We start from the raw sequence: 24937 nt of genomic DNA on the forward strand, positions 1-24937 counted from the left end.
ACATGCCTTTTTCAAAAGAGGCTTTTTCAAAAGATACTTTTGAAAAAGCCTCTTTCGAAAAAGAGCATCTAGACTACAATCAGTACTTTCAAAAAAGCAAGCCGCTTTTTCGAAAGAGAGCACCCAGACAGTCTAGACGCTCTCTTTCGAAAATGCACAGTTTGCATTATATAGCGCCTTTTTTCGAAAGAGCACTTTTGAAAAAAAGGTGTTCCTCATAAAACGAGGTTTTCCACTGTCGAAAAAACTGCCGTGTTCTTTTGCTTTACTTTCGAAAGAACACGGGAGCAGTCTAGATGCAGGTAAAGATTTTTTGAAAAAAGGCCACTTTGTGCTTCAGTCTAGACAAACCCTAGTGTTGTATAATTCCAATAGACCCCTCACACTGCTTTCAGAGAGACACTAAGCTTCATGTTTCAAATTTTATCTTTACGTGGGGATGTATTCTTGTTGGTATCTAGAACCTTTTCAAGTTCCTACAAATCAGTATAGTATCTATAATAGTTCATGACTCTCTTCATCCCAGATTAAAAGACAAATAATTGATTTACCAGGTTTAAGCAGGCTCAGATTTAACTCATCACAATTTCCATGATCTCTGAGAAGAATTTTGCCAACCTGTGTCACAATATTTCCTACAGCTCCTCCGTAAAACTAGATTTTCACACTCCTTTAAAGCACTGGCCATCACTGAGAATAAAGTGACTAGTGGTTAGATCACTCTACTGGGAGTGAAGAGAGCTAGGCTCTATTCCTGACTCTGTGTTACCTTAAATCAGGGCGCTTCTCTGTGCATGAATTGTAAAGCTGGTCAATAGAATGGACAAAATTTTACCGCAAAAATAATTTACAGAAATTTCAAATATCTTCCATTGATATTAAGAAATACTTTGAAATTTTCCAACTAGCCCCCCTAACTGTGGAATAGGGATAACAACACTTATTCATCTTGTAGTGTTTTGTACTCTTCAGCTGTAAATATTGTATTATTATTATTACTGCTAATGTTCCTATGGAACAAATGTGACCTTGTTTCTTTAGATCCTAATCAAAGACCCATATGCTTCTAAGCTGCTCAGATTTCAAATACACATATGTGCCACACACTGCCCTTTTGCAGTGGGTTTCTACATTTTCTAGTACAAGGAATCCCTTGTTGAGACCTAGTGTTATTTATGTATTTGTACTGAGATCCAACAATTATGAAATTCTGAGTTGCCAATGTTATAATTTGAACTTGTGATTCCTGAGAGTCTTTGTGCTTCAAGCAAATTCCTGTACCACTAAGTTATTCTCTTAGTTAGCACCCAAAAGACGACAGACAACCACACACCAGAATGGAAAGACATGAGCAAAAACATCTATTGCTAAAAGTATCTTGACGCTCAAGATGCAACATTAAAAGGGAAACGTTCTCTTGGTTGTGATGTGATTATTAGGAACTTGAAGCAAGGTTATTATATTCCATAGAAAGCTTGAAGAACATGCAGCTGAGATGATGTTATAAATCAGCTTTGGAAAAATGGGATTTCTCTATCAGCAAATGCTGCCAGAATAGGGTACACTAACTGGAGATTTGTATTCAGTATCCAATGTGATTTTATATACAAGAGCAAGATCAAAACTCTACCTTGAGACCATGATTTCAAAATGAACTAAGCAAAATAATTTTAAAAGGATGGAGGCACTCCTTCAGCCCAGCTACACCTCAAGTAAAATCAAAAACTGACAGACCAAATTCACCACTGACCAATCCCCTAATGTGTGGGGCAATATTTTAAAAAAGCAAATGGGATAATATGGGCAGTTAAAAGCCTGTCAGCCTGACACTGATTAATAAAGAAATGAAGATAGGTAATAGAAATAATGGTAATCAATACAAGTGTATAGAAAATAGATCTTGTCAAACTAAATGTGATATCTTTTTTGATGAGAATTCAAGTTTTGTTGATAAAGATAACAGTGGTGCTAAACAGACTTCTCTAAGTCATTTAACCTGCTACCACTTTACATTTTATTTAAACTAGAATGACACAAAGTCCATGTGGCACACATTGCATGAATTAAAAAAGCAAAACAAAAGAGGGATCATCATCAAATGGGTATGTTTCTTGTTGGGGGGTCTCAGGGATTGTTCTTAACTCTGTACTACTTAAAAAAATTAACTAATGAACTGGGAGAAAACAGAAAATTGTTACTGAAGTTTGCAGAGGGCACAAAGATTGAGGGACAGACATTTTGAAGAGGACAGGTCACTGATGCTGAACAATTTTTTGGTAAGTTGGTCTCAAGTGGATAATATAAAATAACATCTATAAAGCTATGGCTGAAAAGGAATTGGAAGTAGTGCCTACTGAAAAACGCAGGATTTTGGCATTTTGAAATGTCATGCAAACATTTCAAAAAAAATTCTTCTTGAAACACCAATGCACAGAAATGAAATGAAATTTGCTTCCTAGGACCTGCAGCCACTGAATGAAATTGGCATTGTTACCTCTCGTCTGACCTGCTCTACTTAGGAGTATTGGTGGATAATCAGTTGAACATAAGCTCCCTCGTGAAGATGCAGCCAAAAGGGTTAATACAATCCCTGGCTACATAAACAGGGGAATGGCAATTAGGAGGAGAGAGATAATATTACAGCTATTGTATACAGTGACAAGTTCTGGTTTCCACAGTCAAAGTAGTATGTCAAGAAATTGAAAATGGTTCAGAAAAGAGCCACATGAATGAATGAAGGATTGAAAAATAGGCCTTCTAGTGAAAGACTCAAGAAGCTCAATCTGTTTATCTTAAGGAAAAGAAGGTTACAGAGTGAACTGATCAATCCATAAGTAACTTCAGGGAGAACAAATATTTGATGACAGAATGCTTTTCAATCTTGCAGACAAAGGTATAACTAGAGCAAAGAAGCTGAAGTTAAATTTAGACTGGAAATACATATTAACTATGAGGGTAAGTAACCACTGGAACATCTATCCAAGATTTCTGAGATATTTTCTATAACTGGCAAATTTTAAATCAAGTTTGGGTGCTTTTCTAAAGATATGCTGTAGTTCAAATAGGAATTAATTCAGGGGAATCTCATTGTCTGTATAATACGGGGGCTTGAACTAGATGGTTACAATGGTCCCTGTCCCTGCTAGTTTTGTAAGCATGCTAGCAGAATTCCATTTTTATTTTTTCCCTGCTTTCAATAATTGTTACCAGTTTTCATTTTTAAGATTTGTTTCTTTATTTTTACATTTGTGTGAGGGAAGGTTTGGTGTTAGCGTTAGGGCAGCACTGGGTGGGGAAGAGCAGAGATCCTCTAGCTTGGGAGCGAAAGAGCAGGTCCATGACAGCAGAGCTACAGAGTTCTTCCTGCACTGCCACAGAAGTCATTCAGCAGTAGGGTGTTCTCTGACAAAGGCAGGGGCTTGTCCACCTTCTCCTCCATGTGGTCATGGACTGGGATCTCTGCTCTGCCACACCAGAATCATAGCCGCTGCCCCGCACTTTGTGCCTTCAGGACTTGGGTCTCACCAGCCCTGAAGCAACATGGGCATCCAATCCAGCTCTTTCACAGACCTGCTCTCTCAATCCCATAACAGCAGGGCTGCAGGGATCACCTAGCACTGCCACGGGGCCAGTGACCACTGATCCCTTCATGCTCAACGGCAGTTGCAGATGGATTTTTTTCTGGTGATTTCAGTGTGTCAGCTAAAATCAACATTTACTGAGTCAGTGTTCCATGCAAGCTGTACACTTATGCAGCCACTCAGGAGGAGATTCATATGCTTCACAGCTGATTAGCGGAGCACCCACTGCTAGGTTTTTGTTTCTACTGGAGGTTCCCATTGGCAAATGCCTGGGTGCACATACAAATATTCTGCCCACGGATAGAAAAGATTAAAGAGAACATTTCTGACAGTTATTAATTAAAACTGAATTCTGCCGAACCTACTTGTAACGCCATGAATTTATGAATTTGCACCATGGACCAATGCACTACATCCACTCAAAATATATTTACTCAAAGACTGTACTGAATCTCTGTTGGACTACACCCCCTTCATAGAGTACCAAAAGCAGGGCTGGATTACCCAATAGGCAGATTAAGCACATGCTTAGGGCACCAGCAAAACAGGGGCACAAAAAAAAAAAAAAAAAAAAGAGAGATTTTATGGTATAATATTGTTTATTTTGAATTACATATGCAGGGGGCACCATAATCTTTTCAGTGCTTAGGGCCTCTAAAGGTCTTAATCTGGCCCTGACCAAAAGCTATATGTTAGAGACATGGTGCAGAAAAAGCCATTTTCTTACATATAGTATGGAACTGCTGCTCCTTTGGACTGGTATCTTCCAAGATGAAAAAATCCAATCACATAACTTATATAAATGGAAGAACAGAACAATTCTGATTCTGCGCATTATGACATCTAAGCAAGTGGGTTAACAAAACAACAGTAATAATAACTGGATTCTGATACTTAATTGAGATCCCTCCTAAAGTAAAGATGTCAGAATGTCGCCCCCAGAGAAGAAATTAATAGTAAGGAATTAGAATGAGTAAGACTATTATTTTGGTAATCCATCTGTCAAAAGTCACAGTATCCAAAAGGACTCAAAAGTATGGGTATTATTACATACAAACAAAGCCAGCTACACATTTTTCCAGTAGATCTGATGAATATAATGTAATTAATCTTCTTCAAACTGAAATGGAAACCTAGTAAATATGGTTAAATTATATTACATTGAAACTTAGATTTATTTTTATTTTCCTTTCTCCATTTGCTTAAAGATACCATTTTTTGGTAAAGAATAACTTTAAAGGTTTGAGAGAAAACAGGCCTAAAGCATAAAACTGCCCTCTTCCTGTAAATTCTCCTTGATAATATCTACCTTTTGGAGCTTTAATAGCTTTTTTTTTTTGGCATGATTATCATTACATGCCTACAAATGACTTGAGAATGGTTAGGCTGCTGGAACTGCTGCCTAGTGACAGCCCATCATCCTTACTATGATTGTTTCCTTGTACTCCCCCATACGTCTTGTCTTCTTATTTGAGATACTCGTGCACGGATTGAGCTTTTGTTCTGTGTTGGTACAGCCCTGGCACATGACATCTGGGCTTCTGACTATGACTCCAGTGTGCTATGGTTATAAAACTAAATACATTATAAGTAATAAATATTAGGGCTGTCAAGCGATTAAAAGTGTAATTGCAATTAATCGCACGATTAAAAAATTTCAGCACGATTAGTTGTGCAATTAATCATGTGCACCTCCCCTTTGAAACACTGTGGCGGCGCTTCAATGGGGCAGCATTGCATGGAGCCCCAGATCAGCTGGAGTCCCCAGCTGATCCCGGGCTCCATGCAGCACTGCCGCTTGGAAGTGCCACAGCAGCATTTCCAAGGTGCAACACATTAGGAGCCGGGGATCAGCTAGGGACTCAAGCTAATCCCTGGCTCCGCTTGCGCTGCCCTTTTGAAGTGAAGCTGGGAGTCCCCAACTAATCCCCGACTCCTAATGTGCTGCCCCTTAAAAGTGCCAAAACAGCACATCAAAGCGGCAGCGCAAGCAGAGCCAGGGATCAGCTGAAGTGCCCAGCTGATCCCTGGCTCTGCATTGCAAAGCACCTTTGAAGTACTGCTCCGGCACTTCCAAGGTGCTACGCTTGTGTCGCCCCATGGAAGCGCCAGAGCGGCACTTCAAAGGGGCAGTGCAGCATTAACACCTGCGATTAACTCGTTAAAAAACTTAATGTGTTAACCTGTCCTGTGTTAATCGCAGGCGTTAATGCAGGTTAAATGACAGCCCTAATAAATATAATCGTATTTGTCTTTCTGTGAAATATTCATGTTTGTGTTCAGCATAAGGTACCTAAGTGTTAGACAGGGCTGATAAGGCTCTATTATAAACAAAGCAACTATAAGTAAATCCAACTCCAATGATTTTCTTTAAGAGAGTCGCCAGATATGAGCCATTACACATATTTTGTGCTAGCCTATCAGTACATTGCAGTATAGCTTTACAAATGTCCTAGTGCAGCTACCTAGCACAGATTCCAGCCTCATGGGAATTCTATGCACACTAAACTAAATGATCATATCTCTATTCTTTGAGCATTTGGTCATCTAGTGCCATCATTTCTCCTTTACTCATCAACCAACCAGACAATTTAAGCCAACATTACTTGACATGAAACTAGAAATAGTATGTATATAATATCGCAGTAGAGTCCACATGGATAGTTAATGCACAGCATGCTATGGCACTGTAGAGCTATATCCCATCTTGCTGTGCACTAACTCACTATCTAGACTGACAAATCCTCAGACATGGAAGCTAATTCTTCCACTTCACTTGGTTCTGGTGATGCTTCATCAGGTGAACTCTCTCTACTTTTGCACACAATATTTTAAGAAAGAGGTGAATAGGAGACCTACATAGATTATAAAAGCTTGAAAAAGCGTTACCAGAAGGAAAGGGGGAAAGAATTAGGCATGTTTACACTAGTAAGGAAAAGGCCAAAGACTACATAAAAATAGCTTTTAAATACATTAAGGGCTATTATGAAAAAGAAAGTGATCAATTGTTTTCCTTGTTTAATCATGGTTAGGACAAGATGTAATTGGCCTTGATTTCAGTAAAGAAGATTAGGTTGGAAAGTTTTCCATAATATCTAACTATAAACTTAGTTAAATTCTGGAATAGGCTTTGAAGGGAGGCTTTGGAATCCCTTTTACAGGAAGTGTTGAAAAACAGGTTAAACAAACACCTGTCAGGAATAAACTAGGTATATTTAATCCTATTTCAACACAGAGGAATAAACTACATGATCTCTTGAGATCCTTTCCAGTCCTACATTTCTAGGATTCACTGATCTGACAAACGCCACTATACACACCGTAATCTGGTAATTTTGACAAGAATATAATGCCTTAGTAGAAATGACTCATTTCTAATAGAGAAGCAACACTTAAGATGATGGCATGAGTCACTGGAAAGCACTATTGGGGTATTTTCGACGCTGGCATGAGCTGTAACTCACTGCTTTTGAGGATTTATAACCTGCTGAGAGATTAGACAATGATGAAAGCATTTGAAGTTTGTCTGGATATTAGATATAACTCATTAATTCTGAACTGGTATTTGACTTAATGATCTTTTTTTAGGAAATCTCCTTGGTTTGAATTTTTCAGATAAGTTCTTCAGTACTGTAATGTAAGTTTATTGGCACTGAAATAGAAGTCTCTCTTCTTCTTTAAATTCAGATGGGCCAGATATCAAGAGAACATCTCTCAGTGGACAAAAAAGGCAACTATATTTCTGGCAAAACAAGACAACAATAAATCTTTCTCTTTGTGCACAATCCCCTTCTCAACACTACTAACCTCTAATCACTTGTGTTAAGGATCTCTGCAGATTTGTACTCTCTTCAGAGACCCTACTGAGACCTGACTAAAAAGTGACCTTACAAGCAGTGCAGCTGTGCAGCTTTACTTATTTTCCAATCAAATCAAACATCCTTCAGTTAGCTCCCTGGACATATGGTGCAGCCATCTGTAAAAACAACAGTTTTCCCCAGTATGACGACTGGGATGGATTAGTTTGGTCCTGGCAATAAATGGGCAAACTGAGATGAATATTTAGTTGCCCCGTTAAAAGAATTCATAATTCAAATGGTTGCTGTACAGTTCTCTATAGGGAATTTGGAAAAAGCTCATGAACAAAACAGCTATTGGGAAACAGTAAATGGAAATCACTGCATCAGCTGTCAAATCTTTGTTCTTTCCTCTGCTTTACCTTTGGGCTACCCAGACTCTTTGTCTTTGTGCTAATGGTAGCGAGAGAAAAAAATATCCCCAAAGACTTCATGTATGCCTCTGAATTTAGCCTCGAGGAAAAAAAAATTAACCTTTCACCATTATAGGCCACAAATTAGTGCTCCCACTTCCAGGAGCCAGTACAGTACTACATCTATGTTATAATGGCCTCCTTTAGTCCTCATATGTTCTGTTAATCTGCTTAAACCAAGAAGTTCTTTCATCCCAAATAAAAATAACTACAGAACGTGGCAGTCCCTGGGCTAGGGAGACTAGATAATATAGCTAAATTAATAGACTTAAAAATAGAAAATGAAGTTGTGAGGACCCATAATTACAAACCTAGGAACAAACCAAACTTGTTTGGCCCCTTGTGCATTAGAGAATGCCCCTTTGATTTATAGCACTAACAGTCCTCTTAAATATGTGTCTTTGGCAGATTTTTTTGGTCTACAAAGAAACAATGAACTATCTGTTACAGCAAGGTAAACCATCAAGGACAGACAGACCCAATTCAGTTTGAGGGTTTCTTAAGTAAGCTGCCACAGAACAAGTAAGCATTCCCATTTCCAATCATTGTTAGTAAGGGTTTGCACTTTGTGCCTATTACATGAATGGTACTTAGGACTATGTTTTATACTAACATAAGCCAAGAGGACAATCTATAAAGGGATGGAAAGGGATAGTGGATGTAATTATGTTATAATGGTACCTCACTAGGGCCCCAGTTCAGCAAAACACTTGTGTCCCATTGAAGTCAATGAGATTTAAGCCTGAGCATAAACATAAGCAAGTGCTGACTCTAGTTTAAAGTCTCTCTAGAGAAGAGACTGTACTATATGGGGCTTGCACTTTCAGAAAAATATTAACAAACTTATCAGAGAGCGAAGCTTTTGTAAGATGAGAACTCATCAAAAAGCACCCGTGATGTTGGGAACTTCTCAGGGCAGTTTGAGTTGTGGTGGTAGCAATGGTATTTGTGGTGCAAAGGAGCAATGAAGTAAAGAACCAATAGGAAGATACAGCTGTCTCTCCAATGCAATATCTGGATATTCCTAATAGCAGTGAGACATTCCTAATGAAAGCATTCTTGTGCCTTTTCTTTTTTAAACTGAGCCATCAAAACTCTGAAATTCTAAAGCGCTTATTAAAAATATGGCAATGTATCAGTCAATGTGATTTGACTCTAAATCCAGAATACTGACCGGAGATCAATTAGCCTTTATACTTTTTGCCAAAAGGATTCTCAAGCAGCTGAAAAGCTAATAAATATATTTTCATTCCTTTCTGTACAGAGTATCTGACCTTGAGTTTTCCAGGGAAGAACAGGCTCAATAATCTCTCTACTAAAAACTATTTTGATTGGGATAATCTTGGACTTGAGTTTGTTAGGTGACCTGCCACTGTGATTTTTCTTGAACAGGAGAGGTTAAAGATTCAATAGTAAGAGATTGGTGTACAGAGCTGACTTGAGTAAAGGCTGGCTATAAACTGTTTGACTATAGGTTTCCAGCAGCTGTCCTTTCTGAAGGAGGAATGACCAAACCACCAGCTCAGGATCAGTGAAGCATGAATATGAACAATACACCCACCTTTGCGCACACATCCTTCACCTGATTAGTACTTAGGTCTCATCACTCAACCAGGAATCCAGCTGAGTATTTCCAATAAAATCGTAAACTGAAAAAATCTGTCCCATCAAATTATTTTAAACTCAATATGTTCAAGTCTGTTACATTTCCAGAGTGCACTTTTCACAGGCTTATGTTAAAACATTAATATGCAAAACCTGATTGCCAAAACTAACCTTTATAGTTATAACTGATGCAATGTGACCATTAAAGTGTTATGTCACATGTAAAAATAGTTATTTTCTGTATCAAAGAAATGTAATTCATTCTCTTTAGAAAACTTTTAATGACAGTTTCCTGATACTCTGTATTACAAACATAAGAAAGGCAATTTCTGAAAATAGTGATGAATTAGCTGGAGAACTGATGTTACCTAGCAGAAAATAATGAGGAGGGCACAAAAGTTAGTAGGTACCCCATCAAGGGAAGTATTGAAGAACTTCCAAGATATAAGATAATACAACACACAGAACTTTCTGATCTCTATTTTCCTTCACCTGTTCGGGTCCTTGTTTATCTCAAAGAGAAATGAAATGCCACATTTCCAGTAAGCATCTTTTCATAATGTAAATATATGTAAATTAGTCTCACTTTAAACAGCAATGCCACTTTTATTTGCTGCATTACCTTGGAAGAACATGAGGATGGTCTCATGAAAAGTTGGAACCCCTATGTGAGCAGGGTCTGAAAATAGGTAATGTCATATCACTCTCTCAAGTTAATTGAGAGATTCTGTTTATGAAAGCTAGTACGTCTTAAGCAAAAGAAATAACTAATATCCACAATGGATCCGGATAATACAGAAATAAAGTATTATCACAAAATAAGTAACAAAGCTATCTCATGCATCACAACAGACTCCAGCTCTGAAAATCATGGGGTTTGAACAGAAACAGACAGAAATCCAAACACAGCCAGCTTGTAATTCAGAATATTGAATACAAACAAGTGTTTATAAGCAATCTATAGAGCAAGAATTAATTACAAAAAAAATTGTTTGGAATTTTAAAAATGATGTCTTGGTGACTTCTATTTATAGAACCTCCTGTCTTTCAAAGTTTTATCACTACCTCATAAAAACCTTATAAATGTTCTACAGAGGAGCAGCCTGTGTACTGTATATATGTTTATACATTTTCTGTCGGTATATAGCATTTCTAGCTTTATATTCCCTTGGTTTTTATTAGTATGGACCTTTGCATAGTCCTTTTTTTCCTTTATGAGGTGAGCTATCTGCTAGTTTATTCCTCCTTAATTGATGACAATAGCAATAAATTAAATCCCTCTGAAAGACTTGATTTTTCAATCAAAGCTCACAAACATAAGAGGAAAGAAATGAAAATATAAATAATTTACATATATTCAATGTTACATAAACATGTACATGTATTAATAAGTATGAAGTATTAAAATATATCTGTTTGTTCCCTGCTCTGAGTCTGCTACCGCATCCTGTCTTCTAGTCTAGTGCTGTTATACAAATGCTTAACTTTATGCTTTGTGCATTTTCCAGTGGAGGTGCGGGCCTACACACAGTGCATAAATTGTAGCTCATATGTAAGTTTTTTCAAGACCTGTGCTGGCTTTAACTATAATTTCTTTAGGGACAAGGAGTCTTCATTTTTGAGTTTTGTACAAGTACAGCATTGGAGCTTACAAATAACAAACAACAAATTATTTGGAGATGATTAGATCACAAAAAAAGGATCATAACTTACAGTGACAAAAAAAGAGCAAATAAAATTCTAGGGAACAAATAACCCATTTTTCACACAAATGTTCCTAGGGAGAAAAAGAGAGACATGAAGAAGACTATTTTAAAAGTATTTCAGAAGCTTACTTACCAGTATTTCTCTCAAAAAGGGGAAAAACTTGATTCAAAAATGCAGATATTACAGGGGCTCTGACTCAAGCTCCAAAGTTGTTGTGGAGGAAGATTATTGTTAGTGGACTAATTTCACTTGATTTTGCACAGGTGCGGGTGGGCCTTCCAAAATCTCTAAGTATGAGGCTCAGAGTCAAACACCATTTGTGCCAGAAATAAACACCTGTTCAAAGTGGAGTTGTTCCAGCAGGATATGAACTATTGGAGAAAGTATCTGCAGTAACTTTAAAACTAAATACCTATACTGCCTTAACCCTAGAAAATATTCTCTGGGGGTGAGAAGAAACAACTTTGTCCTCAATCAGACTTTTGGTATCTCTCAAATCTGTCAATTACCAATGAAATGTAATAAGGTACTTTCTAAATGCACTCTGATCTGGTGCTCTGCACAAATGGGGGCGTGTCCACATTTTCTCCCAGGTTTATTTCTGAAGCTGGAAGTAGTTGTTACTTCTTTGTGTCAATTTTCCAATTTCCCATCTGAAAAATGTGGTTGGTAGTATTCACCCACACAGACTCCTTTCTTTGACAGATTGGTATATTTAAATTGGCATCTCCTGAAGGCAAGGACTCTCCCTTATTATACATGTGTGTAGCATCTAGTGCAATGAGGCCAAATGCTCAGGTTCAGGGTGTACTGCAGTGGAAATCAATCAACCAACCAACCAACCCACCCACCAGTTTCCCCACACAGGATCTTTAAGACTGAGCAAGAGTTTGTACTATGGAAGAATACTTTTTAGAAAGTATATTTCCTGGTCCTTGTAATACCACCCTGAAGCATTTATTATACCCTCAAAAATGCTGCTTGTGTATTAAGATGTAAAACTAGCAATCCTTAAACATTGATTTGCTTGTAGGTGCTCTTTCACTAACCAAAACAGTCCTTTTTATAAAAAATATAAATAAAAAGAACGATTTTATATATATATTAACACTTAGAGAGTGAAATTCAGTTCTAAGTCTTAATGGTAATTGTATCAACTATTATTTTTCCCCAGCTGAATTCAAAATGCAACTTTCAGACACCTAGGCTGTGTCTACATTGGCACCCTTTTCCGGAAAAGGGATGCTAATGAGACACTTCGGAATTGCAAATGCCGCGGGGATTTAAATTTTCCCCGCGGCATTTGCATGAACATGGCTGCCACTTTTTTCCGGCTCAGGGCTTTGCCGGAAAAAAGCGCCAGTCTAGACAGGTGCTCAGGAATAAGGGATCTTCCAGAAAAGGCTTTATTTTCCGAAAGATCCCTGTCTAGACTGGCGCTTTTTTCCGGCAAAGCCCCAAGCCGGAAAAAAGCGGCAGCCATGTTCATGCAAATGCCGCGGGGAAAATGTAAATCCCCGCAGCATTTGCAATTCTGAAGTGTCTCATTGGCACCCTTTTCTGGAAAAGGGATGCTAATGTAGACACAGCCCTATACTTATTTAAATTACCTCTTCTGACTGTTATAGTGTTAAGTGAAATAACGAACAACTCTAGGAGACATTGAAATATGTGAAATCAGGTCCAACTAGAGATTTCTGTAACGAGAAGTGATGTTTAGCTCAAAGGGCATATCAAACCAGTTTCCCTATGAATTTCTTTAATGCCAGGAGGAATAACTTCTTCCCATAGATTCCCAGGGCCAGGCCAGAAAGTGACCTTCATTCAAAGTTTCATGCTGCCAAAGGGAGAATGAAGCCAGCAGTGGCCTCTCCATTAAGATCTCTGCTATTGTACTCCAAAGACTGCAGCTGCCAGTGGGAGCAGGAGGGCCTCCTGAGGCCTACATCACTGTTAGCACATGGCAGCTTGTTTCCTTTATGAAGAAAGGCAAAATATGGAAGCACAGAGCTAGGTGTAGCATTGTCTCTTTTTTTTCACATCAACCTTTCTATCAACTAATCAGAATAAATCTGGGTGACATTAATAGCTACAGAAGACTCATCCTATCTAGACTGGAATTCTTGTCAGAGCTGACTCACTTGGCTGATCCTGATTTCTTGTCACAGAAAGGCTCCCAGTTGAAATGGGCAACAGTAAATTAAAGTGAGCTGCACAACAAAACTAGACTTTATTTAATCTACATGAGTTTCTGTTTCATAGAGCATCTTTAATATAGCATTATGAGTACCATCTGTTGTCTATTGCAGCTGAACTGTAAGCAGGGAAGATGGTAGGAGGCAGGTGGACTATGCAGAGCAGGAAAATTGTGGCTTACTATTAAACAGTATACTGAAGTAGCCTATCAGCTTAACCATATTAACTATTGTAACGCTAGCCCTCCTGGGGCAAATGCCAGTACGATGCCAATTCTGTAAATAATCTTGCCATAGTATAATAAAATACCTGACCTGGAAAAAATGCAATAGCTTTACTAAGGAGCTGTATAAACAATTATCATGATTAAAAGCAAAACAGCAAATCTGTGATTTCCCCCAAGCAGTAGCATAAGAAGGTGGGAGGATAAAATCCAGCACATTAAGAGCAACCATGCATCAAGCCAAATTTCTATTTGGCACTGTAGCAGCTTATGCTGTAGACCGACTACCAATGAAAAGAAAGTCAGCCCTTGGCAAAGGCAACTTTCTAGCATTTCTCTCCTCTGCAAATTTACCCTGTAAGAGACTCATAGCACAGTGTTATCAAAGGAAGTATTTTTAAAGCCATGCCTAAAGGTTCAAAGCACTCACTGCTCATTATAGTTAAGTGTTATGCAACTGAAGCCTTTCCAATACTTTAAATGGTCCCCTCTAAATCTAGGTCTTCACTAAATATTACGTACAATTCCTGTTTTACACAGCAGTAAATTGCAGGTCTTTGTCCTCGTGCCAATTACCTATTATGATTTGAGAAACTATAGTTTGGGGAAATTAGGTGCTGGCACAGATGACAAGTTGTAAAAGTAGAAAGCAGCCAACTTAAAGCGTGTTGTTTACAGAAAAAGATAGTATGAGACATGACAAATAATGACCAGGTCCTACTAGTGTGAGGTCTCACTGGCTTCACTGCAGCTACATTCAAAAGTAAAATAAGCAGGATTGTCACCTTTTTTCTTAACTTTGTTGTCATGGTATTTAAAGAAAGGAGAATGTCCCAAAGAGAGTAAAACAAAACAGCAGAATGTTATCCTTTCATAACTGTTTATTTTTATCAGTAAAATATGATAAGCAAAGACTATAATAGGGTTCAAAAAAGATTAATTCATAGAAGATAGGTCTAATGACTGCTATTAGGCAGGATAGGCAGGGATGCAAAACCATATTCTGAAGTGTCCCCAGCCTCCGTTTCTGAGGAGCTGGGAATGGGTGACAGATGATGGATTATTTGGTGGTTACCTGTTCTGCTCATTCCCCCAGAAGCACCTGGCTATAGCCACTGTTAGACATCATGATACTGGATGGGCCATTATTCTGATTCAGTATGGCCATTCTTATGTTCTTATGGGTGGGTACAATGTGGAAAAAAAAGAAAAAAATGAAAATATGGAAACTAAAAATTCCTTCCCACAATATTAAAAATTCTTGCTCACAGATCAAGCTAAGAGCAAGCCTGCTGAAGCTACATGTTAGACAGCCCTTCCGAGCTGGTAACTTCAGGATCTGCAGTTGTTTTTATTGAGGCTTTTTTGTGGGGATTAATTAGTTTCAAACCAATTACTTTGCAATACATTCTAGCAAGGTATGCGGAGCTCTTACATTTATTGGGCACTTCTTATTTCATATCATTGAAAGAAAAAAAGATAAAAAGCAATCTAGAAAGGGTGATTTTACCAGCTAAGGAACTGACGTAGCATTAACATATCTCAACTACAGCATCTGTAAAACTTGGTCTCTGAATTTTTGAGGGTGTAGAATGATACTGGAAATGGTTTAACAACATGCCACTTCTGGCAGTGATCATAACAGATACCTGTTTTTTTTCTTCATAAGCTAAGTAGAATCAGTCATGGCCACTACAACAAATAGATGGGAGATCGCCAAGTTAAAAACACAGGTTCTGTAGTGTCTTTGCCTGAGAAAATAGGGTAATATCTTGGGGCACTCTGCTTCTAGGTTCCTGTCTCTCATTTGAAATGTAAACTTGAGGGCTATTGGTGAACAAGATACACTAACTCAGGAGGGAGGATGCAGAGGTATTGTATTCCTGGCCTGCTTGAGTACAGGTCAGTGTCTTGGTGCAATTTAAAGTAGCTTGGAAAATACCAGTAGCCCCCAAAAGCCAATTCAGTACCTTGGATCAGCACTTCTCTGAAAGACTTGGGCATAGGTCCTGGCCATGAATTGTCATTAAAGATGCCATTGCATTTGGTAGTTTCAGTATCTTGACAAAGCTCCAGTTCAGGTAGCTACAATCTGCATATTCATTTTGCTAAATGGATACAGTGTCCTTTGCCTTTTTAGAAAAAGTGTTAATTAAGATAAGTTAGATGTATTCAAGTCAAAAGAGTCTGATGAAATTCATTCAAGGGTACTTAACGAACTAGTGAAGCAGTCTCAGAACCCTTATCTATCACCATAATGAACTACCAAGGACAGCTGAAGTCCCAGACAACTGGAGAAAGGCAAACCTATTACAGGTTGAACCTCTTTAGATCTGACCTTTAGATCTTTGGCACCCTCGAAATCTGACAAGTGCCAAATCAGGGAATTTGACTGCCCATAGGAGGTCAATATTGTCTAGCAGCATTACCAACATTTGCATTGCTTGCTGGGCTCCTAGAAGACATTTAGGAGTAAATTAGAGTTAAATGACAGCACAGAACACCGAGAGTCAGGATTGGTGACTGTAAACAAACTTCATGGGACCACGGGAAACTTAGCCTTTACCTTGATTTTAGTGAGGATTTTTGATACTGTCCCACCTACATTTTCATAAACAAACTAGAGAAGCATGATTTAGGTGAAATTATTAAAAGGGATGTACAGCTCCTAATTATCAATAGTTCACTGTCAGAAGAGAGTTAAATAATTTGAGTACTTTGCACCAACAAGTTCTGTATTTAAAACAAAATTAAGTGAAGTTATAGCATGGGGAAGCACCCATATACTGAAGACCATTAATCTACAGAACATGAAGAACACTAGACCACAGAGAATCAGGATGGTCTTTTGGATAAGGCAGTGGAGTAGGACACAGGAGATCTCAGTTCAATTCCCAAATCAGTCCCAGACTTCCTCTGTGATCGTGGTTGAGTCACTTAATCTCTTTCTGTGCCTCTATGCCACAAATATAAATCTATTAAAGGTCATGAGACACTATGGCCATATATGATCATATGTAGATATAAACTCTCCCATTTTGCTTCAACCGTGCTATGGAGTAATCCCTTCTTGTGGTGTCAGTAGCTCAGTCTCATGCTAATTTCTGATGATTGTGTGTCATTTAGGAATACCCTATGCTAAAGGCTCATACAGAGCCACTCCACTCAAGGAGACACTGAATATTAGAGGGCACTTTTGAGAATTTGAACTTAATTTTCTGTCTCTCTCACTTGTTCATGTCATGAGTAAGAAAGAAAGAGGATTCAGTTTTAATGGAAAGAATAACTTAAACTCAATGAAAACTTGATGACAAACACTGAAGACGTGACTAATTAAGTCTCAGACTGTGCAGTGGCCCATATAATGGGATTGGTGACCTCATTTCAGAGCCAAGTCTACATCTACAAAAAATATGAATACCAGTGGTCTTCAGGCTGGCTGAGAAGATTCCATGTGATCCTTATGTGAGATTGCAGCAGAGAAGAGGATCTCAGTCATGGGTATGGGTACCCTGGAGGGTACGCAGAGGTCTTCCCAGGGCACATCAGCTCATCTAGATATTTTCCTAGTTTTATAACAGGCTACATAAAAATCATTAGCAAACACAGTACAGCCTAACATTTTGTACAAATTACTAGTTTATACAGCTCTATACATTGAAATATAGTGCAATGTTTATATTCCAATCAATTTATTTTATGATTATATAGTAAAAATAAGAAAGTAAGCGATTTTTCAGTTGTAGTGCACTAACACTTTTGTACTTTTCTGTCTGAGTTTGTAAGCAAGAAGTTTTTTAATGAGGTGAAACTTGGCATACCCAAGACAATTCAGACTCCTGAAATGGTACAGTGATCTGAAAAGGTTGAGAATTGCAGTAGAGGGAAAACCCACCCAAAACCCTTTCCTACCCCTCATGTTGCAAGTAAGAGCTAAACATAAATTCAGATGTTGTGCTCAGGGAAGCAGAGTGTACTGCTCTCTCCCAGATCCCTCAGGTGCACACAGCATCCAAAAGGAAGCATAGATGAGTCTAGATCATTGTTTATCTCTTTTTCCCCACTGTGCATGTAAAAATCCTGTGTGAATTAATAAACTATAGCCTGTACTGCATGCCCGGGAATTGTGGGAGACAACTTAAGTCCTGACTGACATTAACTAAACCTTATTTTAGTTATTTTTGCTGTAGTAAATCAAAAGACTTCCTGTGGGCCTGAGTCTACCATTCTTACTCACATTGAGTAGCTTAACACCTGTCTGAGGGGGAGTATTCAGTGTGAGTAAGGAAGGCAAAACCATAAACTGTCTGAGCAACAAACCGCTCATACAAAAAGTATGTTAAAGTGGATTTTGTGCCCAAGATAGGAGCATAGTCTCACCATCCCCTTGGTTTTTTAATGTTTTCCAAGTTCCTCAGTCTGAAGTACTTTTCTCCTTGATCATTAGCAGGAAAAAGGTGGTCTGGACTGTGGGATTCAAAATTGTTTTGCCAGATCAATGTGGCTACTTTACAGTGTTTGGTAATTCATTGCCTTCCTTTGGTATGGAAGAGGCTAGAGAGCTGTCCAGAAATTCACAAGGGCAAAGAAGAGGGCACAAACAGCATTTAGCAAGAAAAACAATTAACACTCTACACAAAAAATGCTGGACTTACTGGCAATAGAAAACTAAAGAATTATAACTGGTTCTAATTACTACGTACACAAAGTTAGGTTTTAGAACTGTAACCAACATACGCTCAAAGTATGAAATTATTTCCAGTTTACTCCTTACAACTGAAAACTCACCTATCATTATAAAGTAAAAACTACAAACATGTCTGCATTCATGAAAATGGGGCTTGGAAATTAAAATTCGATTCTTGGGATAAAATGACCATTACTATATAAGGCCACTGTAGATGTACCTCCCAATTAATTTTCTAGATGAAGTTCCACAGATTCTTCTCTAATATTGAATCTGTGCGCAGTGACAGCTGATGGGAGGTTCAACTGCTCTTGCTAACCCCATTGAAAAAGTTGGGTGAAGGATACCTTTGTGAAAGATGAGGGGTCAAGAAATGTGAAACCTCTGAAACATCTTTTGACCCAAAGCCTGTGAGCTGAACAGCAGTTAACAAACCACAGAAGCCAAGAACCAGAGTAATACATAATAGACATGAAAATGTCATTGTTAGTCTCACCTAAATCCCCTGATAATCCAAAATCAATGCCTGCCTTCTCTTTTCCATTGCCTTATACAATCTTACAGATTTTCACAGCTGCTGCTTCTTTCACTTTCAGGTTCAGAAGCATGCAGAAAAGAAATGATTTGCCACAGAAAAACCTATTCAGATAACTTATGATTCAGAGAATAGTCTGCCTACTTATATGATTGTAATCCACATCCATCAGGGACATTGGCAAGTGCAAATGACTGCCAATGTCAGAACAGAACTCTCTGTTCTTTAATTGATCACACTATCTTATATAATTGCAATTAAAAATAATCTGCATAGGTATTCCTCAAAAAAGCTTCAGTTTTTCTATCCTGATGTCTTCAATACCACATGAAATAAATTAAAACCTGGCTAACTGAAATGTCTCAAAAATGTAATTCTAAACAGGGAATCACAATCAAACAGATGTCTTTCTAATGCTGTCCAATGAGGATTGATTCTTAGCCCTATGATATTAAATGTTTTTATCAATGACCTGGAAGGAAATGTAAAACTAGCTCTGATAAAGTTTGCAGAGGGATATGCAGAGAGTGGTAAAGGTAAGGACCAGGACAGGTCACTGACACAGAGTGATCTGGATTGCTTGGTAAACCGGAAGCAAGCAGCCTATATTGTCAAATATAAGTGTATAGCTCTAGAAGAGAAAGAATGTAGGTCATACTTACAGTCTGGGGGACTCTGTCCTGTTAAGTAGCAACTCTGAAAAAGATTTGCAGATCCTGGTGAATAATCTGCTAAATAAGCGCTTGCAGTGCAATGCTGTAACCTAGAGGGCTTGTGTGACCTTGGGTATATAAATAAGAGAATACCAAGTAGAAGTAGGAAAGTTATTCTCTCTATATATTGGTGCAACAGCTGCTAGAATAATGTGTCCAGCTCAGGTGTCCACAATTCAGGAAGGATATTCATATGTTGGAGTGGATTCAGAATAGAGCCCTGAGGATGACTGCAAGATTGGAAAACATGCTTTGCAGTGCTAGACTCAAGGAAAATCATCTATTTACTTTAACAAATAGAAAATTAAGAAGTGACTTGATCACAGTTTATAAGTACCTACATCTCTGATAATGGGCTCCTCAATCCGGCAGACAAAAGTATAATAAGAGCCAGAGGCTGAAAGCTGAAGCAACACATTCAGAATGGAAAGAATTTTCAACACTGAGGAAATTAACTACTGGAACAGCTTAGCAAGGGTTGTGGTGGTTTCTCCATCACTGGCAATATTCTAAAATCAAGACTGGAAGCTTTTCTTCAGGGATGTTTTATAGCATAAGATATACAAAAGGGCTAATTAGGTGATCACAGTGATCCCTTCCAGCTTTATCTATCAAGCTATGCATCTTTTAAAGTAAGTATTTTTAGCCCAGTAACATTCCAGACTATTCCACTTACATGTCTCTCCATTTATAGCTAGATTTTATTGACCGATAAGGTTGTTCTTCTTTCAGTACATAACTTATAATTTATGAATCTATTAACAAGTCATTCAGAATGTAATAAGACATAATTCTTCAACAGAGACTGCTTCTTTTTCAGTATTCTCTCCCTAATTCTCTCATGCTTCCTTTAGGTTTCTGTTTTCTACATTTAATCCTGTTTTCTCTTTTTAATCTCTAAGTGGAACACATTTACGTTAAAGAAATCTAAAATGTCCTGGTGTTAATTTACTCTTCAAAGGTATGTGCCACCACATCCTCTCCAGTGCACAATGAGCATGTGAATAGAACAATGCAGAAATGTCAGGGTCAAGTAAAACCCTATAAATACAAAATTGATCTGATGCTCTTAGCAGCAGCCTCCACTATATTAATAAAAACCCAGTGGGAAATTTGCAGCTCTGATTCTAGTCAGCCTCCATATAGCTGAAGTCACCTTTTTTGTTCCAGTTCTATATTTGCAATAAACAAAAATATTTCAAAGAAATGCACTTGTATTCTCCACTGAAGGCAGATGCTGCATTTCTGAAAGTTGGGGAGGTTACAAAAGTAGCTAGGGATAGTGAGAAGAGGCACAGTTTTCTCTGCTAGAAATATAAAATCAACTAACCTTATCAACACCATCTGTTGCATTTATTTTATTAGTCTAATATTAATACCATATCACTCATGTTTTATAAGAATTCCAGGGAAAGGCTCTGAAGAAAGTCTACCTGAAAAAACAAATAGTTTAATATGCCTTCGCATTGAAATAGGGGGTGGAAAGAAGCCTTCAGTGGTCCTTTACAGCTCATCACCAGGATGAGAAGACAGGATATGTTTGGACAACTTATTTGCAATACATTTCAACTTCCCCCATGTGCAGGAGGTTGGAGGAGAAGGCAAGCCCTGCTACGGGCAATGGATACATTCCCATTAATAAAACACACTAATTAAGCTTATGAAGGAAAAATCAAATGCACAAATATGAAGTGGGGGCATGACTGGCTAGATGTTAGTACTGATGAAAAGGATTTGAGGATTAAAGTGGATCATAAATTGAATGAGTCAATAAGATGCAACAGTTGTGAAAAAGGCCAATGGGGTGTACTAGTAAGAGTGTTTTATGTAAGACATGGGAAATAATGGTCTTGCTCTACTCAGCACTGATGAGGCCTCAGCTGCAGTATTGAGTCAAGGGTGGGCTCCATGCTTTAGGTAAGATGTGTACAAATTGGAGAGAGCCAGGAGGAGATCAAAAAAATTATAAAAGATTTTGAAAACCTGACCTATAAGGAAAAGATAAAAAAGTTGGCATGTTTAGTCTTAGAAAAGACGACTGAGAGAGGACATAAGTTGTTCTCTATGGCTAGACTATGGGACTTTATCGGAAAAAGCTACGCAAATTACACTCCGCAATTTGCATCGTTTTTTCGATTGCTTTTGCAGAAGAGGATTTCCGCCATTTGGTCCAGTCTAGATAGGGCCAAATAGCGGAAAAGCCACCTCTTTTGGAGGAGACCTTATGCCTCGTGAAATGAGATATACAGGGCTCCCTGAAAGAGCGTGTTTGCTCTTTCACAAAAAGAAGCAGAAGAGCAAACGTGTTTCTTGGACACGGTGGGGTTTTTGCAGGATACCATTGATAGTCTACCCCGTAGTGTAGATGTAGTCTCTGTCTATTGGAGGTAGGACAAGAAGTTATAGGCTTAATAACTAAACTAAAATTGGTCCACCTCTAAAAGGAATGAAAAAGCTTATCACCACTTAGCTTTAATACTTCATGTTTCAGATTAGGAATTTTTTTCTAACCAAAAGGATAATTAAGTATTGGAATAGACTTCAAAGGGAGGTTGTGGAATCTCATCACTAGTGGTTTTTAAGATAAAGACCTTTCAGGGATTGCCCAGGTACACTTTTTTTGTATCAGTACAAAGGGCTGCACTAATTGTCCTTTTGAGGTCCGTCCCTTCAAGCCCTGAATTTCTATGATTTCCTGCTCGAATTGTAGGAGTGTAAAGTTTTGGCACAAATACTGAGCCCTGCTGATCTAAATTGGTCCACCTCTAAAAGGAACGAAAAAGCTTATTATCACTTAGCTTTAATACTTCAAAAAGCAATAAGTCCTATCTGATGAACTTCAAAAAGTTTTACAGATTGTGATCTGATAAACATCCACAAGCCCTGCTGTGTAGACGCACCCTTTAAAAATAACATCTCCCTATATAATAAAGTCCTCTCATCCCAAACTACATGCAGTCCCCGACTTACGCGGATCCGCACTTACGAACGGGGCTTTTCTCGCCCCGGAGCTCACGGGCGGCGGGTCGCCACCCGTGTCCTACGGGGTGAAAAAAGTTTCTCCCGGTCTCCCTGGTCTGCTGGGGGGTGCAGCAAAGCCACTGGACCCCTCCAGCAGACCAGGGACACCAGAGCAAAGCCGCCACCTGGGTGGCTTTGCTCTTTTGCCCGGGAGCAAAGCCGCACAGGCAGCGGGACCCCCGCCGCCTAGGCAGCTTTGCTCCTGTCCCCCTGGTCTGCTGGGGGGGGTCCAGCGGCTTTGCTGGACCCCCCCCCCCCCAGCAGACCAGGGAGACAGGAGCAAAGCCGCACACGCGGCATCCCGCCGCCTGTGCGGCTTTGCTCGGGGGCAAAGGAGCAAAGCCACACGGGCGGCGGGGTCCCTCCGCCTGTGCGGCTTTGCTCGGGTCTCCCTGGTGTGCTTGGGGGGGAGGGGACGCAGCTAGTGCGCCCTCTCCCCCCCCCAGCAGACCAGGCTTTTGTTGCGGGTCGCCTCGGGTAGAACAGCTGAGGTGCTGCCTGGTTGGTCCTGTGGGAACCTACCGGGCAGCGCCCCAGCTGTTCTGTCCCGTCCCAGGCTCCAGATTCAGCAGCTGTTGAAACTGATCAGGCTGATTCCAGGAAGCTGGGGGCAGAGCAACTCTGCCTCCGGCTTCCTGTAGTCAGCCCCTGGTCAGTTTCAGTGGCAGCAGCTGAATCTGGAGCCAGTTCCAACTTACATACAAATTCAACTTAGGAACAAACCTATAGTCCCCTCCCAAAAGTCCCCCAAAAGTGCATGTGCACATTAAATGAAAGTTAACAGAAAAATCAAACAACAATTTTTATCCTTCAGAAAAGCTTGAAGTTGTTCAGTACAAGTATGGACAAAGTTGTTTGTCAATTGTTATTGTATTGCTATGGATCAACCTATTTTTCAAAAATCTTTAGTCTTGTTTTGTCCCTCTCATTTGTAATCAGTGTAGTCTTTGTTCAGTGTGAGGAAACACCAATTCTGAAACTACCAGACCACACTCTCAGGATAGAGTTCTATAGTTGTTTTGTTTGCTGGTTGGTTGAGGTTTTGCTTTCACAGTCAGCTAGAATAAAAACGATTCAAATAGTTAGGTAAATTAAACATCATTCCATCACTATTTAGCCTCTCTCCAGAATTACAAATAAAGCAGCTCTGTATCGATCCATAGGCACTTTCTCCTCTAGTACCAGTGGGGCCTGTATATAAATTACAGACTGAAAAAGAAAATAAGAATGATCTAGTAAAAATTTTGATGCAATATTATTTGAAATCTTAATATTTATCCTTTGAGCTGCTTTCGTTCTGACCATCTCAAAGTCCTTTATCAGCATTAATTGATTATCTCAAAACACTGAGATGAAATAGGTAAAAAAAATACTCTACCAACATTGAAAACAAAGCATGTGTTATAAGTGACTAGCCCGAGATCACATAGCCAAAGTTGAAAACAGGTCCTTGTAGTGGGGGCCCCATTCTGATTAGAGTGGGGTTAAAAGCAGGCAGGAGGGAGCCTGCGCAAACCCAGACAATCAGAGAGTGGTTTCTTAAAAGCCAATCAAAGGGCAGCTTCCTGAGGCAGCCCTTATATAAGGAGGTCAGCAGTTTCCTGGGAGAAGCACATTAGGTGGAGCAATGCTTGGCAGGTTCAGGGGAGCAGGGAGAGAGAGGCTCCAGACTGATACCTGCCCGGCTGTAGGCCTTGACTCAAGGATCACAGGGGAGTGGCACAGGGAGCGGCACAGGGAGCATGAATAGCAAAGGGTGAGAGAAGGAGGGAAGGATAAGGCCTTTGGGTCGGGACAGAGTCATGGACAGGCCAGGTCTTCCCTTTCCCCTTGAAGTGCATCTATCCACTACAGAGCATGGCCTTCCTATATTGTGGCTTTGCTCTGGGGGGGGGGGGGGGAGGTGCTAGACTTTGGCTGCAATTGGCCGTGGTGGCAGGGGCCGTGGTGACTGAGGACTGCTGATCCCCTTGGAAGGGGGTGCAGATGGAGTGGTGGGCACTGCTGGAGGGCAGCGTCCCAAAGAGGATGCTACAGTCCAGGAAGCAATGTAAGTCCAGATGGTGTAGAAAACAGATTGGACAGGGATGACGGGTGAGACACCAGCCAGAAGGAGATGACTTGCTAAGGATCAAAACTAATTCCAGGAGTGACCAGTAGGAGGCGTCGTGGTAGTGAATCAATCCTGCTTACAGTCCCTATACTCTCAGCTCTGGGTTCTAACCTATATTTCTAATAAAAGCAGAGACAGATATGGGGCACCAAACCGGGGAAGAACTTTGTATTTCAAACACTTGCAGAATTATCTCCAGTTACTATAGACCTTAGGCCAGTCAGTGCTTTTCAGCACATTGGGCTACCCACATTCTCAGCTTATCAGCTGCTGTGTGATCCAAGTC

At 39.4% G+C, this 24937-nt stretch overlaps 1 long non-coding RNA gene across 1 annotated transcript in view; it reads right to left on the minus strand.

Moving 5' to 3' along the window:
• LOC112547652 (uncharacterized) overlaps window positions 1–11716 on the minus strand; it is a 505643-nt gene extending 493927 nt beyond the window's left edge. The window contains exon 1 of the long non-coding RNA XR_016349931.1: window positions 11296–11716. This is a non-coding gene — a long non-coding RNA (uncharacterized LOC112547652). The remainder of the gene's footprint in view (window positions 1–11295) is intronic.
• Between the last annotated feature and the right edge of the window lie 13221 nt (window positions 11717–24937).

This window comes from Pelodiscus sinensis, chromosome 6 (genome assembly GCF_052426305.1).
Source record: "Pelodiscus sinensis isolate ZL-2025 chromosome 6, ASM5242630v1, whole genome shotgun sequence".
Classification (NCBI taxonomy): Eukaryota; Metazoa; Chordata; order Testudines; family Trionychidae; genus Pelodiscus; species Pelodiscus sinensis.